The sequence below is a fragment of the Odocoileus virginianus genome, chromosome 11, assembly GCF_023699985.2.
Source record: "Odocoileus virginianus isolate 20LAN1187 ecotype Illinois chromosome 11, Ovbor_1.2, whole genome shotgun sequence".
NCBI lineage: Eukaryota > Metazoa > Chordata > Mammalia > Artiodactyla > Cervidae > Odocoileus > Odocoileus virginianus.
Window position 1 is genome coordinate 57,962,357 of NC_069684.1, and position 21,532 is coordinate 57,983,888.

The 21,532-nt window shown below is 39.2% G+C and overlaps 1 protein-coding gene and 1 pseudogene across 8 annotated transcripts in view; one reads left to right on the top strand and one right to left on the bottom strand.

Moving 5' to 3' along the window:
- ESRRG (estrogen related receptor gamma) overlaps positions 1-21,532 on the top strand; it is a 625,441-nt gene that overhangs the window by 134,654 nt on the left and 469,255 nt on the right. The window contains exons 1-3 of one of the 8 annotated variants that reach the window (XM_020905047.2): positions 5,198-5,918; positions 18,097-18,187; positions 18,381-18,486. The exons of 4 other annotated variants lie outside the window; for them this stretch is intronic. The gene's annotated coding sequence lies outside the window, so the exon portion shown is untranslated. Of the gene's footprint in view, positions 1-5,197; positions 5,919-8,599; positions 9,068-18,096; positions 18,188-18,380; positions 18,487-21,532 lie in introns of those variants that run through there. 3 more of the 8 variants (XM_070474513.1, XM_070474516.1, XM_070474518.1) reach the window with 3 other exon arrangements.
- LOC139037529 (FUN14 domain-containing protein 2 pseudogene) lies at positions 6,441-8,511 on the bottom strand (annotated as a pseudogene).

Consider the following 21,532-nt stretch of genomic DNA (forward strand, 5'->3'; position numbering starts at 1 on the left):
ATCATTAAGAAATTTATTAGGTAAAATAATTGCAATAATGATCTTGTAACAAGAACTAGACAATCCATTTAAAATGAATAATCTGTAGTACAGATTATGTCACAATTTATTTTGTGTGTATCTATGTGTGTGTTTTTCTCTTTTAGCCAAATGGTTTTCAATAGCAATTACTGAAGTGTCAATGACCTTCTGGTTCAATTGAATTAAAAAACTTAAATGAAGTTTTACTAGTATCAGTCTTTGCTGTCATACAGGTAATTGAGAACATGATCTATGCTACAACAATGCCACCTATAGTTAGTAGCCTTTGTTTAAAGCAAGGTAAAATTTTACATGTACTGCAGCAGAAAACAGCCTAAAATAAAAATCTGTTAGTCAGCAGTGTTTATGGCGTCCCTAATTTTCAAAGCACTAGCAAGGAACAAAGAACCTCTAAAAGGAAGGCATTTAAGTAGTGACTATTTCAGAGAAGGCTGGAGTATAATTAAAAAAGAAATCCTTAATAAGAAATAGATAAATGTATCCTAAATATCTTCTGAGAATCATGACTTCTCCATTTATTTTCTTTATGGTATCCTTTGATGAAAAGATCTTTTCACTTTCAGTTAGATAGAATTTATCAGTCTTTCTTGATGGTTGACACTTTTTGTGTTGTCAAAAATATATTTTTTTCTACCTGAAAGTCATGAAGATATTCTCTTGTACTGTCTACTTGACGTTTTAGAGGTTTGCTTTTCACAATTGTAACTCATCTGAAATTTACAATTGTGTATAGACAGTTTAAGGTAGGATTCCTTTTAAAGGCAGTCACTGATCTCAGCACCATTTACTGTAGTTCATCTTTTCCCTGCTGATCTGCAATTTACTTTTGTTAGATATCAGGTTTCTATCTGGTGTGATCCTGTTTCTAAGCTATTTATTTGGCTTTATTGATTAATTTGTCTGTCCTCATATAAAGAACACATTATCTCATGGTAGGTAGCTTTATAATATGTTTTGATGTCTACAGAAGAAGTTAGCAGAAGGCTGGACAAGTAAATTTGGTATATTCATAAACTGGAATATGATAAAGCAATGGAATCAATGAACCACAAGCTATGTGCATCAACACAGACAAATCATAGAAAGATACTAGTAATATTTAATGAGAAAGCAACAAACAACCAGAAAGGACTATATGCCACATGACACCATCTTGAAATATCAGACAGAAGTAAATTATGTTATTTAAGGACAGATTCTTGTGGTAAAATATCCAGGGAAAACAAAAAGAAGGATATGCACACAATTCAAGATAGTGTTTATTCTTGGTAAGCAATGGAGCTGTGTGTAATTTAAAAAGGTCCCTGGATAACTTTACCAGTTTTGGCAGTGTTTATTATTTAAGCTGGATAGGGGATTCATGAAGGTTCATTTTATTATTATGTTTCATAATTTACATATATGATACATATTTTATATTAACTATCACAAAAATAAAATTTAAGAACTATAAACATACATACATTGTGATAATTTTATAAAAACATATGCATATTAAAAATGTTAAGCCTCCAAGAGACTAGAATTGTTAACATTTTCTCTTCTTTGTATTCCAGGCTTCTTTCTGTAGTGTTCTGTTTCTAATTCACATTAAATTTATACCCACACCATGTGTATGTATATTTAGGCAAACCGATATAATATAATACAGTTTAAATCCTGACTTTGGGATTAGCTACATAAATGTTGCAAGTTGATCAAACACTTAATTTCCTAATCTGTAAAGTGGGAATTTTCCCTCATGGGGCTGTTGCTAGGATTAACATTTTCTAACCCATGGTTAGCAGTCAGCAAAGATTCATTTATCCATTTTATCATTACTCTGCTTAATAGAATCTATCTATCTCTATATATAATTTTTCACTTTGTTCTAGAATGTCTATTTGGTTTATGTATTATTCAGCCTCATTAAAAAAAAAAGCATGTCATGCATCTTAGGTTCTGTTTGGAATCCTAGTTTTAAGTTTCTTTTTTCTTTTTAAATATAAAATTGTAGTTTTTTTAAGGAAACACAGTAGAAGACTAAAAATTCTCATGTTTAAATTTGCAAACAGTCCAAATGTATAGTCATCTCAATACTTTTGACAGTTAAAAATTTGTTCTAGGATCTAGGAATATGATAGTGGACAGCACACTAGTGGAATGAATGGACATATAGCAGTGAACAGAGGTTCTCTGTTTTGATGGAGCTTACATTTTGGTATAGGGAGATAAATAATGAAAGAAAGGAAGGAAGGAAGAGGAAGGGGAGGAAGGAAAAAACAAATGGAAACAGAGACAGAAATAAAGAAGGAAAGGTGAAAAGAAAACAGGACAAAAGGAAGGAAGGAAAGGAAGCAAAGTGAGTAAAAAGTAAGTTTACATATGTTTACACACACAATGAAATACTACTTACCCATGCAAAAGAATGAAACAATGCCATTTGCAGCGACATGGCTGAACCTAGAGATCGTAATACTAAGTGAAGTAAGTCAGAGAAAGACAAATATTATATGATATCACTTATGTGTGGAATTTAAAAGTTGGTACAAGGAACTTATTTACAAGACAGAAATACACTCTCAAACATCGAAAATAAGCTTATTACCAAAGGGGGAAGATGGGGAGTAGGGATAAATTAGAAGTTTGGGATTAGCAGATACAAACTACTATATATAAAATAGATAAATAACAAAGACCTACTGTATAGCACAGGAAACTATATTCAGTGTCTTGTAATTGAAATATAATGGAAAAGAATATGAAAAATAATATATATATACACATATATATAACTGAATCATTTTGCTCTATAAGGAAGCATAAAACATTGTAAGTTAACTATACTTCAATTAAAAATATCACATCTTAATGCTAAATATTATGGAAAAAATAAAACAGGATAAGTAGAATAGAGAATGGGGAAGATGTGGTTGCTTCTTTAGTCAGAATATTCCAGAAGTTACTAAAAAAGTGAGGAAACGGGTAGGCAGATATGGGGAACAAGAAACTTCCCACAGAGGGAACAGCAGGGATGCTCAAAGATGGTGCTCGGTCATTCGAGGACACGGGATAATCAGTACTCATTTTGGAAATATTACTTTTGAGATGCATAATAGACATCCAAATGAATTGTTTAGGAAGGAGAAAATGGATCGATGAGGCTGAAGTTCAGAGGAAACATTTTGGCTAAAGTTATGCATTTGATTTGTCAGCATTTGTATGGTATTTAAAATCACAGAGGCTAGCTGTGACCACCTAGGGAGTGAATGTAGAATAGAAAGGAGGTCCAAGGTTTTAGCTTCTTTAACAATTCAGGGATGAGGAAATGAAGAATAATCAACAGAGGAGACTCGGAGGAAGTATTTAATTACGAGTGAGGAAGAGAGCAAAATTAAAGAGGTATTTCCAAAGCCCTAGCAAAGATATACAAATCTAATAGAGCCTTTTCCACTTCTAGAGTTTTTGGAATGACTTTTATCCATTGCTCATCTGGCATCACAGTGATACAGTGCTTTTCATAATTTGTCTTCATCATCTTGAATTCTTTATCACCTTTACGGTTAGAAGTATAATTTTAAGATTATTGCAGAATACTAGGCTTCCACCTGTTTTTTTTTTTTTTTATGTTTTCTTTTCTACTTTAAAGTTTGGTTTTGTTTATTCCTTGATTTAATGCTTTTGATAGATAAGTGATTGGCACATGAGTGACACAGGAATTGTTCACACCCACCTTTGGTAGCTTTCAAAATTGTATGATTTCTTCTGAAAGATTTGGCCCTTTCTATTTTCTGTGACTGCATTGTCAAGCATGTGACAGGTTAGCTTCTAGGTACATAATGGCTTCATTTCCAGAGTAGCACCACTGGGCAGGCTTTTTTTGAAGGCATTTTAATAGATGCACATTTAAGGTAGAAACCAACTCCATGTCCTGCTGCCAATGCAAATCGTTCCAGTGAGGTGACAATCAGAGGAACAGCTAACTTCACACATACTCAGGTTGGGATCACTACTGAGATGTCATAACTTATTCCTCTGCCTGTCAGCTGGCAAGTACCTTAATTGAGGAAACACCTCATATTTTAACACGAACTATACCCTCTTATAGATGATACATTATCTGCACATATTTAGAACCGGATTAGATAATCAGAACTTTGTTCAACCGGTGGAATGCTCAAGCCATGATCATAAGCTCCTTTTATATATAGTCCCCTTGTTTCCACATGACTTGATCAAGTAATTAGGAACTTTTTAGGGCATTATATTGGAAATTGCACAATACATTCAGCCCTTGTTTACTAAGAACAGGCCAAGATTCATTGTGTTAAATTAAGCAGTGAGAAGTAGGGATAACAATTGTATTTCCAGAGCATTGGACAAAACAAACAGATTGGTTTTGATGGTCTCGATGCAGAGGTAAGAATTTTTTTGTCAGGTATCTCCATAGAACTTTCTCAAACATGGCCATCTGCAATGTATGACTACTTCTTTGATGGAGAGGGACTGTATGAAGTTTTTTTTTAAAAAATGTTATTATACTGAGTTATTGCTTATGGCATTATTTATCCATGCTGTCTTACAATTTAAAAAAAATTAGTGGTGGACTTGCATTAAAAGGTCCATTATCTTGTAATTTTAGACAAATGTCCAGAGTTGAGATAATATGATGCCCTTTTATGAGCTAAAGAACCAAGGTGACAATTAATTGATATTTAGAGATAATTTCTTGTCACTTGAATGATTAAAAAATAGGATTGAGCAGAATCTATACATAGAGAGTCCAAAGTAATGGTAGTAAAATCTAGCATCTTGGTCGTTTTTTATTTTGTGGAGGCTTTATAATGTGTTCTTTCTTACTAGTCGAATGATTATTTTCCCCCATTGCCCCTCAAATTGATAAATCATTAATTCTGGACCATATTATTGCTTTTAGTATTTATAGCTTTATCTATTAAAGGGCATGGCTTTATTCATTATTCTAAACATTTTTATATAAGACATGAAAGAATATTTGAGCCATGTTTTGTATTATTTCAAAGTAACTCTGGCCATCTTTCTACTTTATGAGTAGAGTCTTTGCTGGACAGCTCCTAGATTTATGATGACATCATGTTCTCTCAGAGACATCATTATTATTATGTCACTGAACCTGAAGTGGGGTGGTCAGAAGTTCATGTGGAGTAACTATGGGCCAGGAAGATGGAGGGGTCAGGGCAGAGGGGGAAGCGAAGAGGAGAGTGAAGAGCAGACCCTGAAGTATGATCAGTGGCATGAGCAGAAACCTCACCCTCAGCGTTTTCATATTATGCTTAGGGAAATGAAAAAAAAAAAAATTACTGAAGAAAAAAAACAGTCAGCCAGCCTTTAAAACTTTACCCTATTTCATTATTAAGAATAGCTTTGGAAAGCAGAGGGGCTCCATAAATGAGAGCAGGTGCGGTCGTGCGAGGTAACTATTCAGCATATGTAAGTGCAGTTGGAAAATCATGGTCTTGCAGAGAATCCTCAAAATTGGTCCCTAATGGCCTTGGTTTTTTGTCATATGGTCTTGATTATAAGGCTAAAATTGCATTGCCATGCCTTTAGTGTGAACGAGATGGATGGATAATTATTACGTGCGCTGAATACCTTTCTGCAAGGAGAAGCCAGGACATCCCTGGTCACTGGAGCTACCATTTCGTCCGGCTGTCAGAAAAGCTCTAAGCGGGAAATGCATCACCAGATTGATGTGGAAGAGGAATGAAAATGTGCCCCTCCGGTTGGGTGTGCACCCGCCCACATACATTTACATACACAGATGGTACACTAAACCAGAGGGGGCAATGTGTGTGATTGTGAGACGTGTTCAGCGAAGCGGTAGCATTTGTGCAAGCAAGGGATACGGAAACAGAATGGTGAGTGCTGTTGAAATATGATGACTCTTGGTGGTGGCCACGTGCTAGAAGCTGGCACCAAAGCTGTGTCAGGAACGAGCTGGGGACTCAGTTTGAAATGATGCAGGCAGCCTAACATTATTGACGTTAGGAGCTGTCCAGTGAGCAAGAAATATTTATGGAAGAGTTTTAATGATTTTAAATACACTAAAAGAAAAGCCTTCCCTTCTCTCATCTGTACTTTTTAAATGAATTTGGCTATTTTGCAAGAACCTCAAGGTTCTCTCAGAAGCTAGATATGGCGATAGTAACTAAAATTCCAGCTGTTCTTGCCTCTGAGAATAAACTTCATGGCTGTTTTTTTTTTTTTTCCCAAAGCCACTGATAAAACCTATATTTTGATGATCATTATAGGTGGGTGGTGGGTCCATGGGGGTCACTGTACTTTCATATATATTTGAACATTTGTATGTTTACATATGTCTGAGCATAAGAAAAAGTGAAAAATTTTGAGTTCTTATACACAAATATAGGACAATGTGGCTCATACCATTATGATTTGTATATAATCCACGTTACAAGCAAAACTACTTAATGTTGCCTTAAAATATTACAATAAGGAGAAAAATGCAAACGGATGAATTCTAAAAAATTCCACACATCTGCTAGTAGCTACAATTTTCAAATTCAAGTTAAAAGGCAAACATTTTAAAAGGAGGGCATTGAAAACATACGTTTTGCAAGGGATCACCTACAAGGTTAAGAATTCCAAGTTTTCAGCATTCTCAGAACTCAAGTCTCAAAAATCCTGCTGATCACTCCATTTTCCACATACTTTTCTATGACCTCATTACTCATATATTCAACAGACTGAGTATCTACTAAGTGCTTGACTCCATGTATACAATGGTGAAGACACAGCCTTGCCTTTCTGCACTGGATATTCCAGATGTGGTAAAAGGCCATTACAGAAAAATGACTTGTTTCTAAGGATGGCTGTGTGTATAAACTTGAATTCTAAAGATAAGTTCAAAGAATTGGGGTCATCATGAGACAGTAGATACCTTTGATGCTACTGTTCTAAATTTTTAATGCTTGGAAATGCCACCATTTTAAAACTCCAGATAAGGAAATAGAATTGACAGAGGAGCTACGGGCTACCCCTGACGTTTTGACCAGAAGTAAACAAAAGTTCAAAGCTTTAAATCCTTTCTATTAAACACCCAAGAGCTTCTTCCCTCTTACACCTAAAGTCACTTATTTTACCATCAATAAACCTTTGGAAACAGCCATGGAATACATTACCCTGTGTGGTGGAAAACATCCCTAGATAATATCTGAATGCCTTTAAATGATTCACTAAGTCTGACCATCCTAAATGTTATCAGCTGCTTGGTTTCCCCAAAGGCCTTCCCACCAAACACAGCTTCAGCTCATCGTATGTCACTTTAGGACAAGGTCATTCCATATTCGGATTTTTCAACTATCGCACACTAAGAGTAGTTCTCTTTCTGTAATCTCAAATCTACTAAAATAGAAAGTAGACACCACAATTGCAAAATCCTTCATGCTTAAAGGCTAGTGTATTCAGTTCCTTTCCATGCAAAACTTAATGAGGTATCTTATATGCTTGTGATGTCTTTTCCAAATCAAGTGTGGGGCAACCCTTGAAGATCCACTTGGCGTTGTCATCTTGTCCTATGTTCTGCTAAGTATCTTACACAGAAAGGAATGTACTTGCTGACCTACAGATTAGTCCCGGGGGAGTGTGCTAGGTAAGTGCTAACGTCTACGGTCTCTTCCATTGCCGTCAAGCTCACAGAGGGGCCGTTCCCAATTTGAATCACCAGATGCCTACAGAAGCCACTCAGATACGCCATGGCAGGGAGGAGGAAGAGGAGGAGGAGTCTGCTGTCCTAGTGTGGAGGGAAGAGGCTGCTGGTTGGCAAAAAGCTAGGATTAATGGTGGTGAAGTCATCCCCTCTAGGACGCCATGCCCAGCAGAAAGCCTCCGAAAAAGCCACCAGTCACTAGAATGTTCTTCTTCACAAACAACACCACCTCCTCTGCTTTGCTCTTGACCTCTGTAGGTATCTGGTTGCTCTTGCGGATCTTCAGCTGTTCTTTGGCCTTCCTCATGTCTTTCTCTACACGCTGCCAGTCCACTTTGATGTAGCCAGTATGGTTTGCAAGCTGAAGCAGAAAAAATCCACCTCCCACAGCCGTTGCAGCCAGTTTTCCAACCTTCTGGAATATGAAACCCGTGCACCATCCAGTGACACCTCCAATTAACAGCTGGGTTGCCACATTATACTTTTCGGCTGAAGGCCCAGATTCTTGCCCAAACAGCGTGCGCCACCATGACTGCTTTTTAGCAAGTTCTGCAAGGTCCAGTGACTCAAACTTTCCCTCAAAGTTTCCTTGACTGGCGGCGGCCATTTCGGCGAGCTCGTCTCGCGATGACACCCGCGGGGCTTCGCCGCGGGAGGACGCGGAGTGGCGCGCCGCCGTCTGCGCGAGCTGGCTTCCGGTACGTGGGGTAGATGTTTCCATTCCCACGGCGGCGGCGGAAGAGGCCAGGCGGGGCGCGAGCTGTCCCCTCCCCTTCTCGGCGCACCGGAGTGTCACAAAACCCCGGGGGGTGGGGCGGTGGGTGCTACAAGCGCCGTCAACTTCATGGCTGTTAATAGTTGCTACTGTCATTCCTTCTGGAGAGGACGTTGGGGGAAGGTGTGATGGGATTTGCACTGTGAGCAAATCCAGTGCTTTGTCCTATCTGAGTGGGTGAGATTCAGGGCTGTACTCAGAGCCCCAACCATGACCACACGGTACACTGGTCACGGGGATATTTATGATGGATCGGGCCTTGGGGGGCTGTGGCTTCCGCATTCCATGCAGCTGTTTGCAAAATAGCGGCAATTAGCTATGAGGACCACTCTTTCTTCCATAGTGAGCCTTGAACTTTGGGGCTAGCAGTGAGGGGAGACACAAACCACAATTCGCTGAAGAGTTCAGAGACAGTATCCTTTGAGAGCAGACACAGGTCTGAGAGGTCAAGGTTCTGATCCAAAATCAGCCTTGAGAAGTTTTCTGACTGTGGTTAATAGTTTGCTCCTCCAAACTGAAGAGCATGCGCGGTGTGGAGGGGATGATGCAAGTTGGCTGACCAGGTAACTAGCTAATCAGCTCTGCTGTTCTGCTGATGATATTTTGGTTGTTTTGATGCCAGATGTGTTGGGTTGGCCAAGAAGATCATTTGGGTTTTTCCATAAGATCTCATGGAAAAACCTGAATGAACTTTTTGGCCAATACAGTATATTGTAAGGTAAGGAATAGCAAAAACCTTAAGAATGTAGCTTTCTTTGTAAATGAACAAAAAGGAAAGGAAATAATTGCACAGAATCTATTCTATATGCAACAACAATAAAAAACCTATATAGAAACACACCTATAATTCATTCATGTGCAAAAATATTTAATTGAAAGGATCGGGAAACCTGGAGCAACTATTTTGGCATATTTAATACAAGTTTTATTTTCAGTGTGTTTATAGTGATACATAGCATCACTATCCCCTTCATTATACTATACCACATGGTAATTAAATCTGGGATTCTAGGGCAATAAGACATGAGAATCACACTATTTTTGTGCTGTTTGTAACTTCCATCTCTATTGAAAAATGCTAAATTAGTAGCACTTTATGATTCCTGATTTAGCTCTTATTAAAAAGAAGCGGAAGCTAAAAACAGCTCAACCAAGCAGTTATCACAAGCCGGTAAGATCAATAAGCTAAAAAAAGGATGAAAAGTTTTTGAGTGACAGCTTAAAAATGGAAATTTTAAATATATATCGCTGCCTTCTGCTCCATTGTGTAATGCATAAAGCCCATTTTGGCAGTACATTTTTAAGCAGTCAAGAAAGTGATTTATTAGTGTCACTGGATTTGTGTTTATGTTCCGTGCTGTAAACTATGCTTATAGCAATATATCTATATTAAGGCATTAGTAGTTTGAGTGCTACCTAAGCTTAATGTTACTAATATTGTTCAAAGGATAGTTTATTGGGCTATAAATAGTAGCATCAGTATTGACACTTGCTGCATCATCCAAGTGCCTGGATAACTGTGTCTGATGCTAAATGACCATGTTGCTGCTGACAGTATATAAAACATAAATAGTGACCACCAGTGATATTTCATAGCTACTGCTGGTGTTTCTGCTCCCCTTCAGTCTGCAGAGGAGTGGTTCTATGTGTGCAGAAGCCTAGCTAGATTTTCTTAGGGCTTTTTAGAGGAATATGATGAAAGGAAAATCACATCTTTTTTTTTTTTAATGTGAGAGGGCATTTTATTTTGTTAATTTAATTTATTTACATTTTAATCCATCATTTCTGAAGACAAGACAGTAAACCAAACAATAAATCAAATCCTGAACTGTAGAGTTTGCCAATTTCTGTGGTGTAAAATGTCTTACCTAGATACTTTCATGTTGTAGTCAGAGTAGCATGCTGTTATGTAGTATTTCTGATACTCGGATACAATAGACATAATCTTTTTGAAAAACATAGATAAGACAAATATATAGTAGCATAATTAGGAAGTGATGCATTTTGAAAAATCCCATCTTGATTTTAAACATTCTTATTTCAAGTGCCCATTCATTTTATGTCACAAATAGGAATAAATAATCATTGTCCACAGTAGGGAAGGATTTTCAGCAAATCAGAAGTTGAGTTTGGATTTAACTTTCTATACCCAAGCCTCATCTTCACCTTGATACAGAATTGGCTGCTATATACATTTATTCACTTAACAAGTTTTAATTAAAAGTTGAGTACTGTTTTAGTCTGGGCTGCTATCAGACAATAACCCTAAATTAGGTGGCTTTTAAATGACAGAAATTCAGCTCTCACAGTTTTGAAGGCTGGGGAGTCCACAGTCCTGGCTGCAGTAGATCTGGTGTCCAGTGAGGTCCTCATCTCACATGGTGTCTTTTGCAGCAACTTCACATGGGAGAAGGGAGGAGGGAGAGCTCAGGCCTCTTTTGTAAAGGTATTAATCCCACCACCGGATGGGTGTCACTCTCATAATCTCATCACCCCCAAAGGCCACATTCCATCACACTGGGCATTAGGATCCAACGTATAATTTTCAGGGCGACATAAACATTCAGTCCATAGCAAATACTATATGGTGGACACTGTTGCCATAGAAAGTATATGTGCTAAGTTTGATTTCCTTTGTTAAAAGTCAAGACAAATAGTTCTCTGAAGGTCCAGTAGTTAGGACTCCACACGGTCCCTGCTGAGGGCCTGGGTTCAATCCCTGGTTGGGGAACTAAGATCTCACAGGCCACTTGGCACAGTCAAAAAAAATCAAGAAAATATTTCAAGTCTGTTTGAACTTGACTATACACATTCTCCTTATTGAAGGCTATAAACAATGAAAACACTCTTTATTTCCCCCTAATTTCACAGCTATGCTAGTAGATAGCTAATAGATATGCTAATAGATAGTACATTAAAAAGCAGAGACATTACTTTGCCAACAAAGGTCTGTCTGGTCAAGGCTATGGTTTTTCCAGTGGTCATGTATGGATGTGAGAGTTGGACTGTGAAGAAAGCTGAGCGCTGAAGAATTGATGCTTTTGAACTGTGGTGTTGGAGAAGACTCTTGAGAGTCCCTTGGACTGCAAGGAGATCCAACCAGTCCATCCTAAAGGAGATCAGTCCTGGGTGTTCATTGGAAGAGTTGATGCTGAAGCTGAAACTCCAGTAGTTTGGCCACCTCATGCAAAGAGTTGACTCACTGGAAAAGACCCTGATGTTGGGAGGGATTGGGGGCAGGAGGAGAAGGGGACAACAGAGAATGAGATGGCTGGATGGCATCACTGACTCAATGGACATGAGTTTGAGTAAGCTCCGGGAGTTGGTGATGGACAGGGAGGCCTGGCATGCTACGATTCATGGGGTCGCAAAGAGTCGGACACAACTGAGTGACTGAACTGAACTGAATTTCACAGCTTATTGACAGGCTTTTGTTTGGGCTCCAGAGTCAGGATACATACGTGGAAGAATCTGGAACATATTTGTTTGATTCATGCTGTCATGTTATAGGGACAGGTGATCCTATTTCTGAGACCAGTTAGACATCCCTGATTCAATGTGTGTCTTTTTTGTTAGTTTTATAAGCAAATGATTATCAAGTGTTGAAAGAAAAATCATACTTCATATTCTCTTCTAAATATCAGTTGGTTCTTTTTGTTTGTTTGGGGAAAATCCTCTTTCTTGAGAGTTGTCTTCAGAAGGCAAAACAGTCACATGTCATAAATATGCTCATTTATCTAGGTATTCCTGACTTTACTTTGCCAAGGCTAATGACATGTATTAAAGTAAACTTTGCATTCATTAAGATTGGAAGAGAATAATCAATGCTAGTAATTTATTCCTTCATTCATTCAGCATCATTTTCTGGAACACCAGCTATGTGCAAAATACTGTGTGGCTCTTTGGAGAATGAATAATAAATGGTGTGCATTCCTTATCCTAAAATGAAAGTATTAGTCACTCAGTTGTGTCCAACTCTGTGACCCCATGGACTGTAGCCCACCAGGCTCCTCTGTCCATGGAATTCTCCAGGCAAGAATACTGGAGTGGGTTGCCATTCTCTTCTCAAGCCTTATCCTAAAGACACAGTTAAATGATGTCACATTCTGCTGAGTTAGTCCAAAGAAGTTATGGAAAAGATCTATACTCCAAACTAATAATAAAGAGGAATCAAATGCCTGAAATGATAATGATCAAACCCATTGTTGTTAGGATGTAATATCTTGCTAGTTTGTTGTGCAATAGGATAGAAGTTCACTGAAATGCCAAGATATCCATGTACGTCTCTTACCCCTTTTGCTCTAATATCTTATCTCTTGGAACTGATTGGGTGGTCACAGGAAGGATACCAGTTTGGGAAACCCATGAAGGACAGATAGCTCATGTTGTAAGATATTAATTCTAGGTGGGCTAACTGTGCCGAACACCATTAATCTTATTAAGAATGAAAATAAGCAAGTATTGACTGCCTTCTTTCTATTGAAAGAAGGTGAGCCCCAGAGCAGACAGTGAACTATAAGGGGATTTTCTCATCCAGAAAACAAGACGTATATGTTCATCTTTTGAAAGCCATTAAAGTTTGTTCCTTGATGAAACTTTTCATTCTCCTTTAAGGAACATTTAATGTTATTGGACTTATTTTGCGGTAAATAAACCTGCATCCTTTGCACGTTTGCCAGTGTTGGCTGTGTGGTTAGTGCAGAGGAAACCGAGAATGGGGCAGCCACGAAGAAGTTGTCTTTCTCTCCTTTCATCCATGTCAGGAATGAGAAAGCTGGAGGAGGATGAGACTGGTCAAACAACTCAGTTCTCAAAGCCAGTTAAAACAGGAAACATCTTAAATTCTAGAGCTTCAAGGTAGTTAAAGATGATAGGAAGGCAGAGTGCTCTGTTCTTCTCTGGTTGGTCCACTGCCAGCGGCCAGCAGTGCTGAGCCCAGGGTATGCCTTCTTCCTCTAGAGCCTGTCCGAGTTCCATGAAGAACTCAGAGCGTGGCATACAAATGTTATTGTTTCTTAGGCCCCACACCCTTCCTTGTACAGGTGGGCAGGACGATGGTGGAGTGAAGTCTAATAGTCCAGGGATCTGTGAAATCCAGTGGCTGCTCATTCCTCATTGCCTTCTTGGTTAGTTAAAATATCCAGCTTTGGACTAAAAAGCAGCTACAAAACCTTATACAAAGAGCTTGTAAACAAACACCCACTTGAACCATCTGGTCTTGTAACACATACAAGTGATTAAGCTTCAGAGCTATGATTGTTAAATTTTTTAAAACACAACAATTCCAAACACTCCCAAATAGACTCTTTATGCAGGCTTGCAAGGAGGAAAATGTGTGATGCTTTATATAGTAAATAATATGGAAAGATTAAAACAATTTTTTTTGTTTCTCTATTCTTCTCTCCCTCCCTCCTTTTTTTTTTCTTTACCTTGAGTGTTATAGAAAGAGAAAACCTTAAAATACATAAATATGGACTAAAAATATATTTAAAGTTCCACTAAGCCTACACGGTTGACAACTTAGAATGGTTCCTTATCCAGAAACATACACGTTTGAGTACATGGATGTGTACTCTTAGTTCCTTCTAGAATATATTAAGCAATCCAGACTATTTGCAAATAATGAATTCATACTTTTTGTTCACCATGAGTGAAGAAAGTCAGGTCGGGGGAAATTAAATATGTTAAGAGCCCTCATTTTAATTGTATAATATGAATACTGCCTTTATAGTTAATTTCCTTGAAAAAGACATAGGGTATATGGGTTGAATTCCTCATACATTTCTGATGTGGAAATGATTATAAATTGTAACATTTTATTTAGATGACACACTAAAGGGAGAAAGAATGAGCTACACACGGTACCTTAAGCCTATGTAAATAACATGGGTTTCTGGCTATTGACTATTGACATGAACAACACAGAGAACTCAAAACTCTTAAGTGAAATAAAAACTCTACGTGAGCAGTCAGTATTGTATATTAGGACTCCTATTTCAGTTCTCCTCAGTCTTGATCCATCCTCATCCCTGGGCTTATCACATCAGCTGGGGGAGGAAAGAGTGGTTGAAAGAAAAGGAGAAAGAGTGCTCAGTTATAGTTATGGTGACTGGTGAATCAAACAAACTCTCAAGTAGTAAACTGTTCAAACAAAAAAACTTTATTGTTTTCTCACATTTGAAGTTCACAATGGGTGTTCCTGATTGGGGTAAGTCTCTTTCCAGAAGGGATTTGAAGGTTGACTTCTTCTTGTCCTATTGCTCGCTCTCTTTGATGAGTGGCATCCAGGGTTGCCCATATCATCTACAGAAGCCCGTGAAAAGGGAAAAACTATGGAATGTACTTGTGGGGGTGGCTTACAGCCCAAGTATGGATAGGCTTTTTTCACTTTTAGTCTCTTTCCATGGAGGGAAACTCAATCACCTGACCACACCTACCTGCAAGAGTGGCTGGGAAAGATGGTCAAGCTTGGTGCCAAGGAATAGAGGTGGTGAACTTCTGACTAGCCTCCCCCAAAAGAGGGAAAGAGAAGAAAAAGGATGAGTGTCGATGCAAAACACTCTATGAGGTGAAATGAAGTGATGTCGCTCAGTCATGTCCAACTCTTTGCAACTCTATGGACTGTTGCCTACCAGGCTCCTCTGTCCATGGATTCTCCAGGCAAGAATACCGGAGTGGGTTGCCATTTCCTTCTCTAGAGGATCTTCCCAACCCAGGGATCGAACCCGGGTCTCCCGCATTGTAGGCAGATGCTTTACCATCTGAGCCACAAGGGACCTCCTAAAACACTTTATAGGACCTTTTATTTGCAAAGAAGCAAACAGTGACTTAAAGCCTTTTCCAGTGATGTGCTGGTGAACTGTAAGGGAAGAGGATGAAAAAACACCTGATTTTAAAAAAATTTATATTGGAGTATAATTGATGTACAATATTGTGTTAGTTTCAGGTGTATAGCAAAGTGACTCAGTTGTACATAAACCCATTTTTTTTTTCAGATTCTTTTCTCCAGTATAGGTTATTACAGAGTACTGAGTAGATTTCCCTGTGCTATACAGTAGGTCCTTGTTGATTATCTATTTTATATACTGTTGTTTAGTCGCTCAATTGTGTCTGACTCTGCGACCCCATGGACTGTAGCCCAGCAGGCTCCTCTGTCCATGGGGTTTCCCAGGCGAGAATACTGGAGTGGGTTGCCAGTCCCTTCTCCAGAGGGTCTTCCCAACCCAGGGATTGAATCCGCATCTTCTGTGTGGACAAGCAGATTCTTTACCACTGAGCCACCTGGGAAGCCCATTTTATATACAGTAGTGTGTATATGTTAATCCCAGACTCCTAATTTATCCCTCCCCTCACATTTTCCCTTTGGTCACCATAGTGGAAAAACACCTGAGTCGTGACATTTGGTGATTTCCTTGATGTAAATACTCCTGCTGGGTGTGATTTCAAGCTACCAACGTGAAGTCACTCAGTGTGGATTTGGGAAGAGAGGCGCAGGCTCTGCTCTAGCAAGCTGGAGCAAGACAGTCTAGCAAGGCATTTTACTAATGAATTCTGAGAAAACACATCAGAGGCAGCCTGTTTGTGGGAAGGAAGTGAGTGTGCATTTTCCCTTTTGCATTTGACACAAGAAAAAGTTTATTTCCGAATGGATTTATCATCAAATATATATATATATATATATATATATATATATATATATATATATAATATGTTCCTATCAAGAACAGATGGGGGATGTACAATTTTTAAGTCAGAGAAAAATAGCACCAAGGGTACAAGAAGTCCAGGCTGAGTGTCTGTACTCAATCCTGGGTCACTCTCAGGTAAAGTCAAAAGCTTCTAGAACAGCTTTCCAAGGAATGGACCAGGAAGTCAGATTCCACTTCTGGAATATCAGATGACTGTTCCCGTAATTGTTTTCCAGAAAGAGGGAAAGATTTGGATATGGAATAGATAATGGTGGTGACACAGAAGGGATGCCAAGGATGGCTCTTTTGGTTTCTATCACAAGTTGGATAGGGATGTCTTTTCCTGTGAGAGAAGGAAAGAACTGGTATGACCTGGTTTGTGTTTTAAGAAAACAACTTTGAAAATGAAATAGATGCTCAGGTCTCAATTGGCTAGTTAATTAGGATTGTTATTAACAGACCAATGGCTATATGTCCATCTGAAATTTCCATTTTTGCTTGTCTGCTTTTGCTGTCCAAAGAATCAGGCCATATAATGATGAGTTAGGTTGTGTCTTGCCATTCGACCTGATCCATGCAGATGTGCCCTTGAATCAAAGGCCAACGGTTCAGGTAGATGATCAAGATGTGTAATGTACCAGGCTTCAGCTCAGTGGCTTTTGCCAAGTGTGTATCTGTTTTCAAGTGTTAAATTCTTACAGGTGCTAAAGATACAGCACCTCTTGAACTGATGGTGTAATCTGAATGTTCAGTGTAAAGGCTCAGGGTTTCCTGTTTGATGCTTATTTCTTTGTTTAATTGGGAAGACAATTGGCTTCCCTGATGGCCCAGTGGTAAAGAATCTGCCTGTCAATGCAGGGCACGTGGGTTCAATCCCTGGCTAAGGAAGATCCCCTGGAGAAGGAAATGGCAACCCACTCCAGGATTCTTGCCTAGAAAAATCCCATGAACAGAGGAACATGGTGGGCTACCATCCATGCGGGCACAAAGAGTTGGATACTACTTAACGACTGAACATGAACAAGATTAACATAAAGACATCACTAAGAGTCCAGTGTTTGTACTTTTTCTTTGAAATACAAGCTCAGGCAGATCCAAACCTAAAAACAGATTAAATCTATGATTTATTGATTCTAGTTGATTACTGGTTTATTTTAGGTCAGTTGCTGGTTTTGGAAAGACTAACACTGATAATGACGGACTTAGGTATTGAGGTTTTTCAAGAGTTAATCACTTGATTAGTAAATAATAAAACCCTTCTAGGGAACAGCTCTCTTCCTCCCATATTTTTTTAATGATGGTGAGAAGTGAGTTCCTCTGAAACTAACTTTCCCCATGCCAATCTACCCTATTGAGTTTTTCTTTTAACTGTGGTCTGCCAGAAAACAGAACTAGGGCTTGGCACACCAGTTTTGATCAGACCAACCATCAGAATCATAATGTCCTAAGTACAAAGCTCACTAATTGAATTTCATTAGCTGGACTGAAATATAGCAGCCAAGACAGAGAACACTGTCGGCTGTTTTTTATGAGGTCCGGAGTCTAAAGTCATTTTTAAAATGTGAGTGATGCAATTTCTTGTATCTTTCATTTAAAATGCTGCTTGGTAAACAGTGTTTCAGATTAGTGTATTTGTAATTTAAATGAAGACAATACATCAAGCTGAATCTGAAAAGAAAGGAGAAGTTTAGGAAATGATTCATGCCCCCTTTTGTGTGATCTACTGTAGAAAATAATAAATAAATAGGTAAGGAGAGGGAGAAAAAAGGTCTGTGAATTTTGGAGACAAAATTGAACTGTTTCTAAAAAGAGTGAGTCCCAATAGCTAAATCTTTGTTTTCTTCAAGCAGACTAATACATTCTGCCTAATTCATTTTTTATTTTCTCTCGGGGTCTGCTTGCAGATTTGCCTCAACAAAGGAAGCATCATGTTACATCCTTTAAATAATTGATGACTCTCAGTCCGAGCCAGCTTGAAGGAAATTCTGAAAATAGGTACTGATTGAGCAAATGCCTGCCTTCTCCCGCCACCTCCGTCTTCAGCACACCCCACTCATCTTTTCCATAGCCTTTTGCTTCTTCCCCTCCATCCTGATGGCAGAGGAGGGTGATATCATCTGGGCTTAGGGTTTACCTATCGCTTGGTCTGCCTTGTTTATTTTATATCATGCTATCTATTTTATTAAAGACAGGGGGAGCTGTTAATTACAAGCCAAGTGATGTAATGAACGTCTCTTAATTAATCATCAGATATGTTACGGCATAATCACCACCAGAGACAGTTTGTTGGGAAGGTAAGAAATTGGACTTGGAGCTTTCTAAATTCAGAGTGTGCTGTCTCCAAGGGTCAGATTACCCCCGAAGCTGGGTCAGTTGTGGCCTTGCCCAATTCCAGCTCTTCCTGTGTATTTAAATACTGTGAGCTGATCTGTGTTTTCCCCCCAGAGAGAGAAGGGCATCTCCATCTTACTTCACTCCTGGGATCATTAGTGATTGTCTGTGATTCAGAAAGGGCTTCCCAGGTGGTAAAAAATCCACCTGCAATGCAGGAGACACAAGAGAAGCGGGTTTGATTCCTGGGTCAGGAAGATCTCCTGGAAGAGGAAATGGCAACCCACTCCAATATTCTTGCCTGGGAAATTCTATGGACAGAGAAGCCCAACGGGCGATAGTCCATGGGGTCTAAAATAGTCAAACTTGACTGAGCAACAGCGTGCATGCATGACTCGGAAGAGCCTTTATTGCTTTCAGGTGGCTGTGGTTGGTAGCCCCCTTAGACTGGTCCACAGTGAACCTGGCTTCCCGCCCTGACTTTGAAGTTACTTTCCCTTCCAGGGCTTCATTTTCCTCACTGGTGACATGAGGGCTTTGGAGTAGACCATCTCTAGGATCTCTGCCAGCAGTGGCATTCTTGCATTCTTCAGGGAGAGGGGTGATAAACCAAGGGGAAGTTGCCCTCTATTTGAATTTGACTGCGCTGAGTACTCAAGTTGGAGTGAATGAACTGTGTGCTCACTCACGTTTAACCTTCCTCTTTCCTTCCATTATTTTTCTTTCCTCTTAGTTTTTCAGCTTTACTCTCTCCTGCTGCTTGTCCTTATTCTTCTCCCTTTCTGACTTCTCATGTTTCCAGGGTTAAAGTGGAAGAAAAATGGTTGGAAATGTGCTAGAATCGAGGATCTTGGCCACTTATTTTTATTTCTTTTTTCTTTTTTTTCCCCATTTATTTTTATTAGTTGGAGGCTAATTACTTTACAACATTGCAGTGGTTTTTGTCATACATTGAAATGAATTAGCCTTGGATTTACATGTGTTCCCCATCCCGATCCCCCCTCCCACCTCCCTCTCCACCCGATCCCTCTGGGTCTTCCCAGTGCACCAGGCCCGAGCACTTGTCTCATGCATCCAACCTGGGCTCGTGATCTGTTTCACCCTAGATAATATACATGTTTTGATGCTGTTCTCTCAAAACATCCCACCCTCGCCTTCTCCCAGAGTCCACAAGTCTGTTCTGTACATCTGTGTCTCTTTTTCTGTTTTGCATATAGGGTTATCGTTACCATCTTTCTAAATTCCATATATATGTGTTAGTATACTGTAATGGTCTTTATCTTTCTGGCTTACTTCACTCTGTATAATGGGCTCCAGTTTCATCCATCTCACTAGAACTGATTCAAATGAATTCTTTTTAATGGCTGGGTAATATTCCATGGTGTATATGTACCACAGCTTCCTTATCCATTTGTCTGCTGATGGGCATCTAGGTTGCTTCCATGTCCTGGCTATTACAAACAGTGCTGTGATGAACATTGGGAATTTTTAAAATACCATGTCCTTCTTATAGAGAAGCTTTTCTGAATGAGAAACTTGAGAAATGACATCAGAAGATCGCCAGTATTATTGGATTTAGGAAGACTAACTATACAGTGGCAACTACTGGGAGATCTAAATCAGGACTCTAAAGTTGGGAGTTGAGCTTTACTGAAGGAAACCCTTACATTGTATCCATCAGTGAAAAAGCTATATCTACATTGATAGGCTATTATCCATTTTGAAAACCATACCAGTCTCTGACCTACTCTTCCTTTCAAGGGTCATTTTAAAATACCATGTTGACTATATTGTTCCCTGTTTCTCTTTTTATTATACCAAACTTGATGGGAGGGATTCGGGGGGCTGAAGTCATCTTTGTCCCCAAAGATGAACATCCTACGCCTTCCCAGGATAATCTTTTCTCTTTTTTTAAATGTTTATTTATTTATTTGACTGTACTGGGTCTTAGCTGTGGCATGTGGTGTCTAGTTCCCTGACCAAGAATCAAACCCAGGTTCCCTACATTGGGAGCGTGGAGTCTTCCCGCTGGACCACCAGGGAAGTCCTATGGATAATCTTTTCTGATTGCCTTTTTTGAAATCTTGAAACAAATCTTCAAATAATCACACTTATTTATAACCATGTGAACAACATATGGCAGGGAGTCTAGAAAGCTTTGGGATTTTTTCTGCTTATCGTCTACTACCAACAGTGTACTAAAGTCATATTCAGTTGAGGTAAAGGAACTATTATTGTTCTCCCTTTTAAAAAACTTCTGCCATTCATTTACATTTTGAGAGTGTATGATGCACAGGCTTTGGTATCTGTAAGTGTGTTACAGGTGTTGTTCAGTTGCTCAGTTGTGGCCAACTCTGTGACCCCATGGACTGCAGCATGCCAGACTTCCCTGTCCTTCACTGTATCCCAAAGTTTGCTCAAATTCATGTCCGTTGAGTTGGTGGTACCATCCAACCATCTCATCCTCTGTCGTCCCCTTCTCCTCCTGCTCTCAATCCCTCCCAGCATCAGGGTTTTTCCAGTTAGTCAAGTCTTCCCATTAGGTGGCCAAACTACTGGAGCATCAGCTTCAGTATCAGTCCTTCCAATGAATATTCAAGGTTGATTTCCTTCAGGATTGACTGGTTTGATCTCCTTGCTGTTCAAGGGACTCTGAGGAGTCTTCTCCAGCACCACATTTCATTTTTTTTTTCCATTTATTTTTATTAGTTGGAGGCTAATTACTTTACAACATTGCAGTGGTTTTTGTCATACATTGAAATGAATTAGCCATGGATTTACATGTATTCCCCATCCCAGTCCCCCCTCCCACCTCCCTCTCCACCCGATCCCTCTGGGTCTTCCCAGTGCACCAGGCCCGAGCACTTGTCTCATGCACCCAACCTGGGCTGGTGATCTGTTTCACCATAGATAATATACATGTTTCGATGCTGTTCTCTTGAAACATCCCACCCTCGCCTTCTCCCACAGAGTCCACAAGTCTGTTCTATACATCTGAGTCTCTTTTTC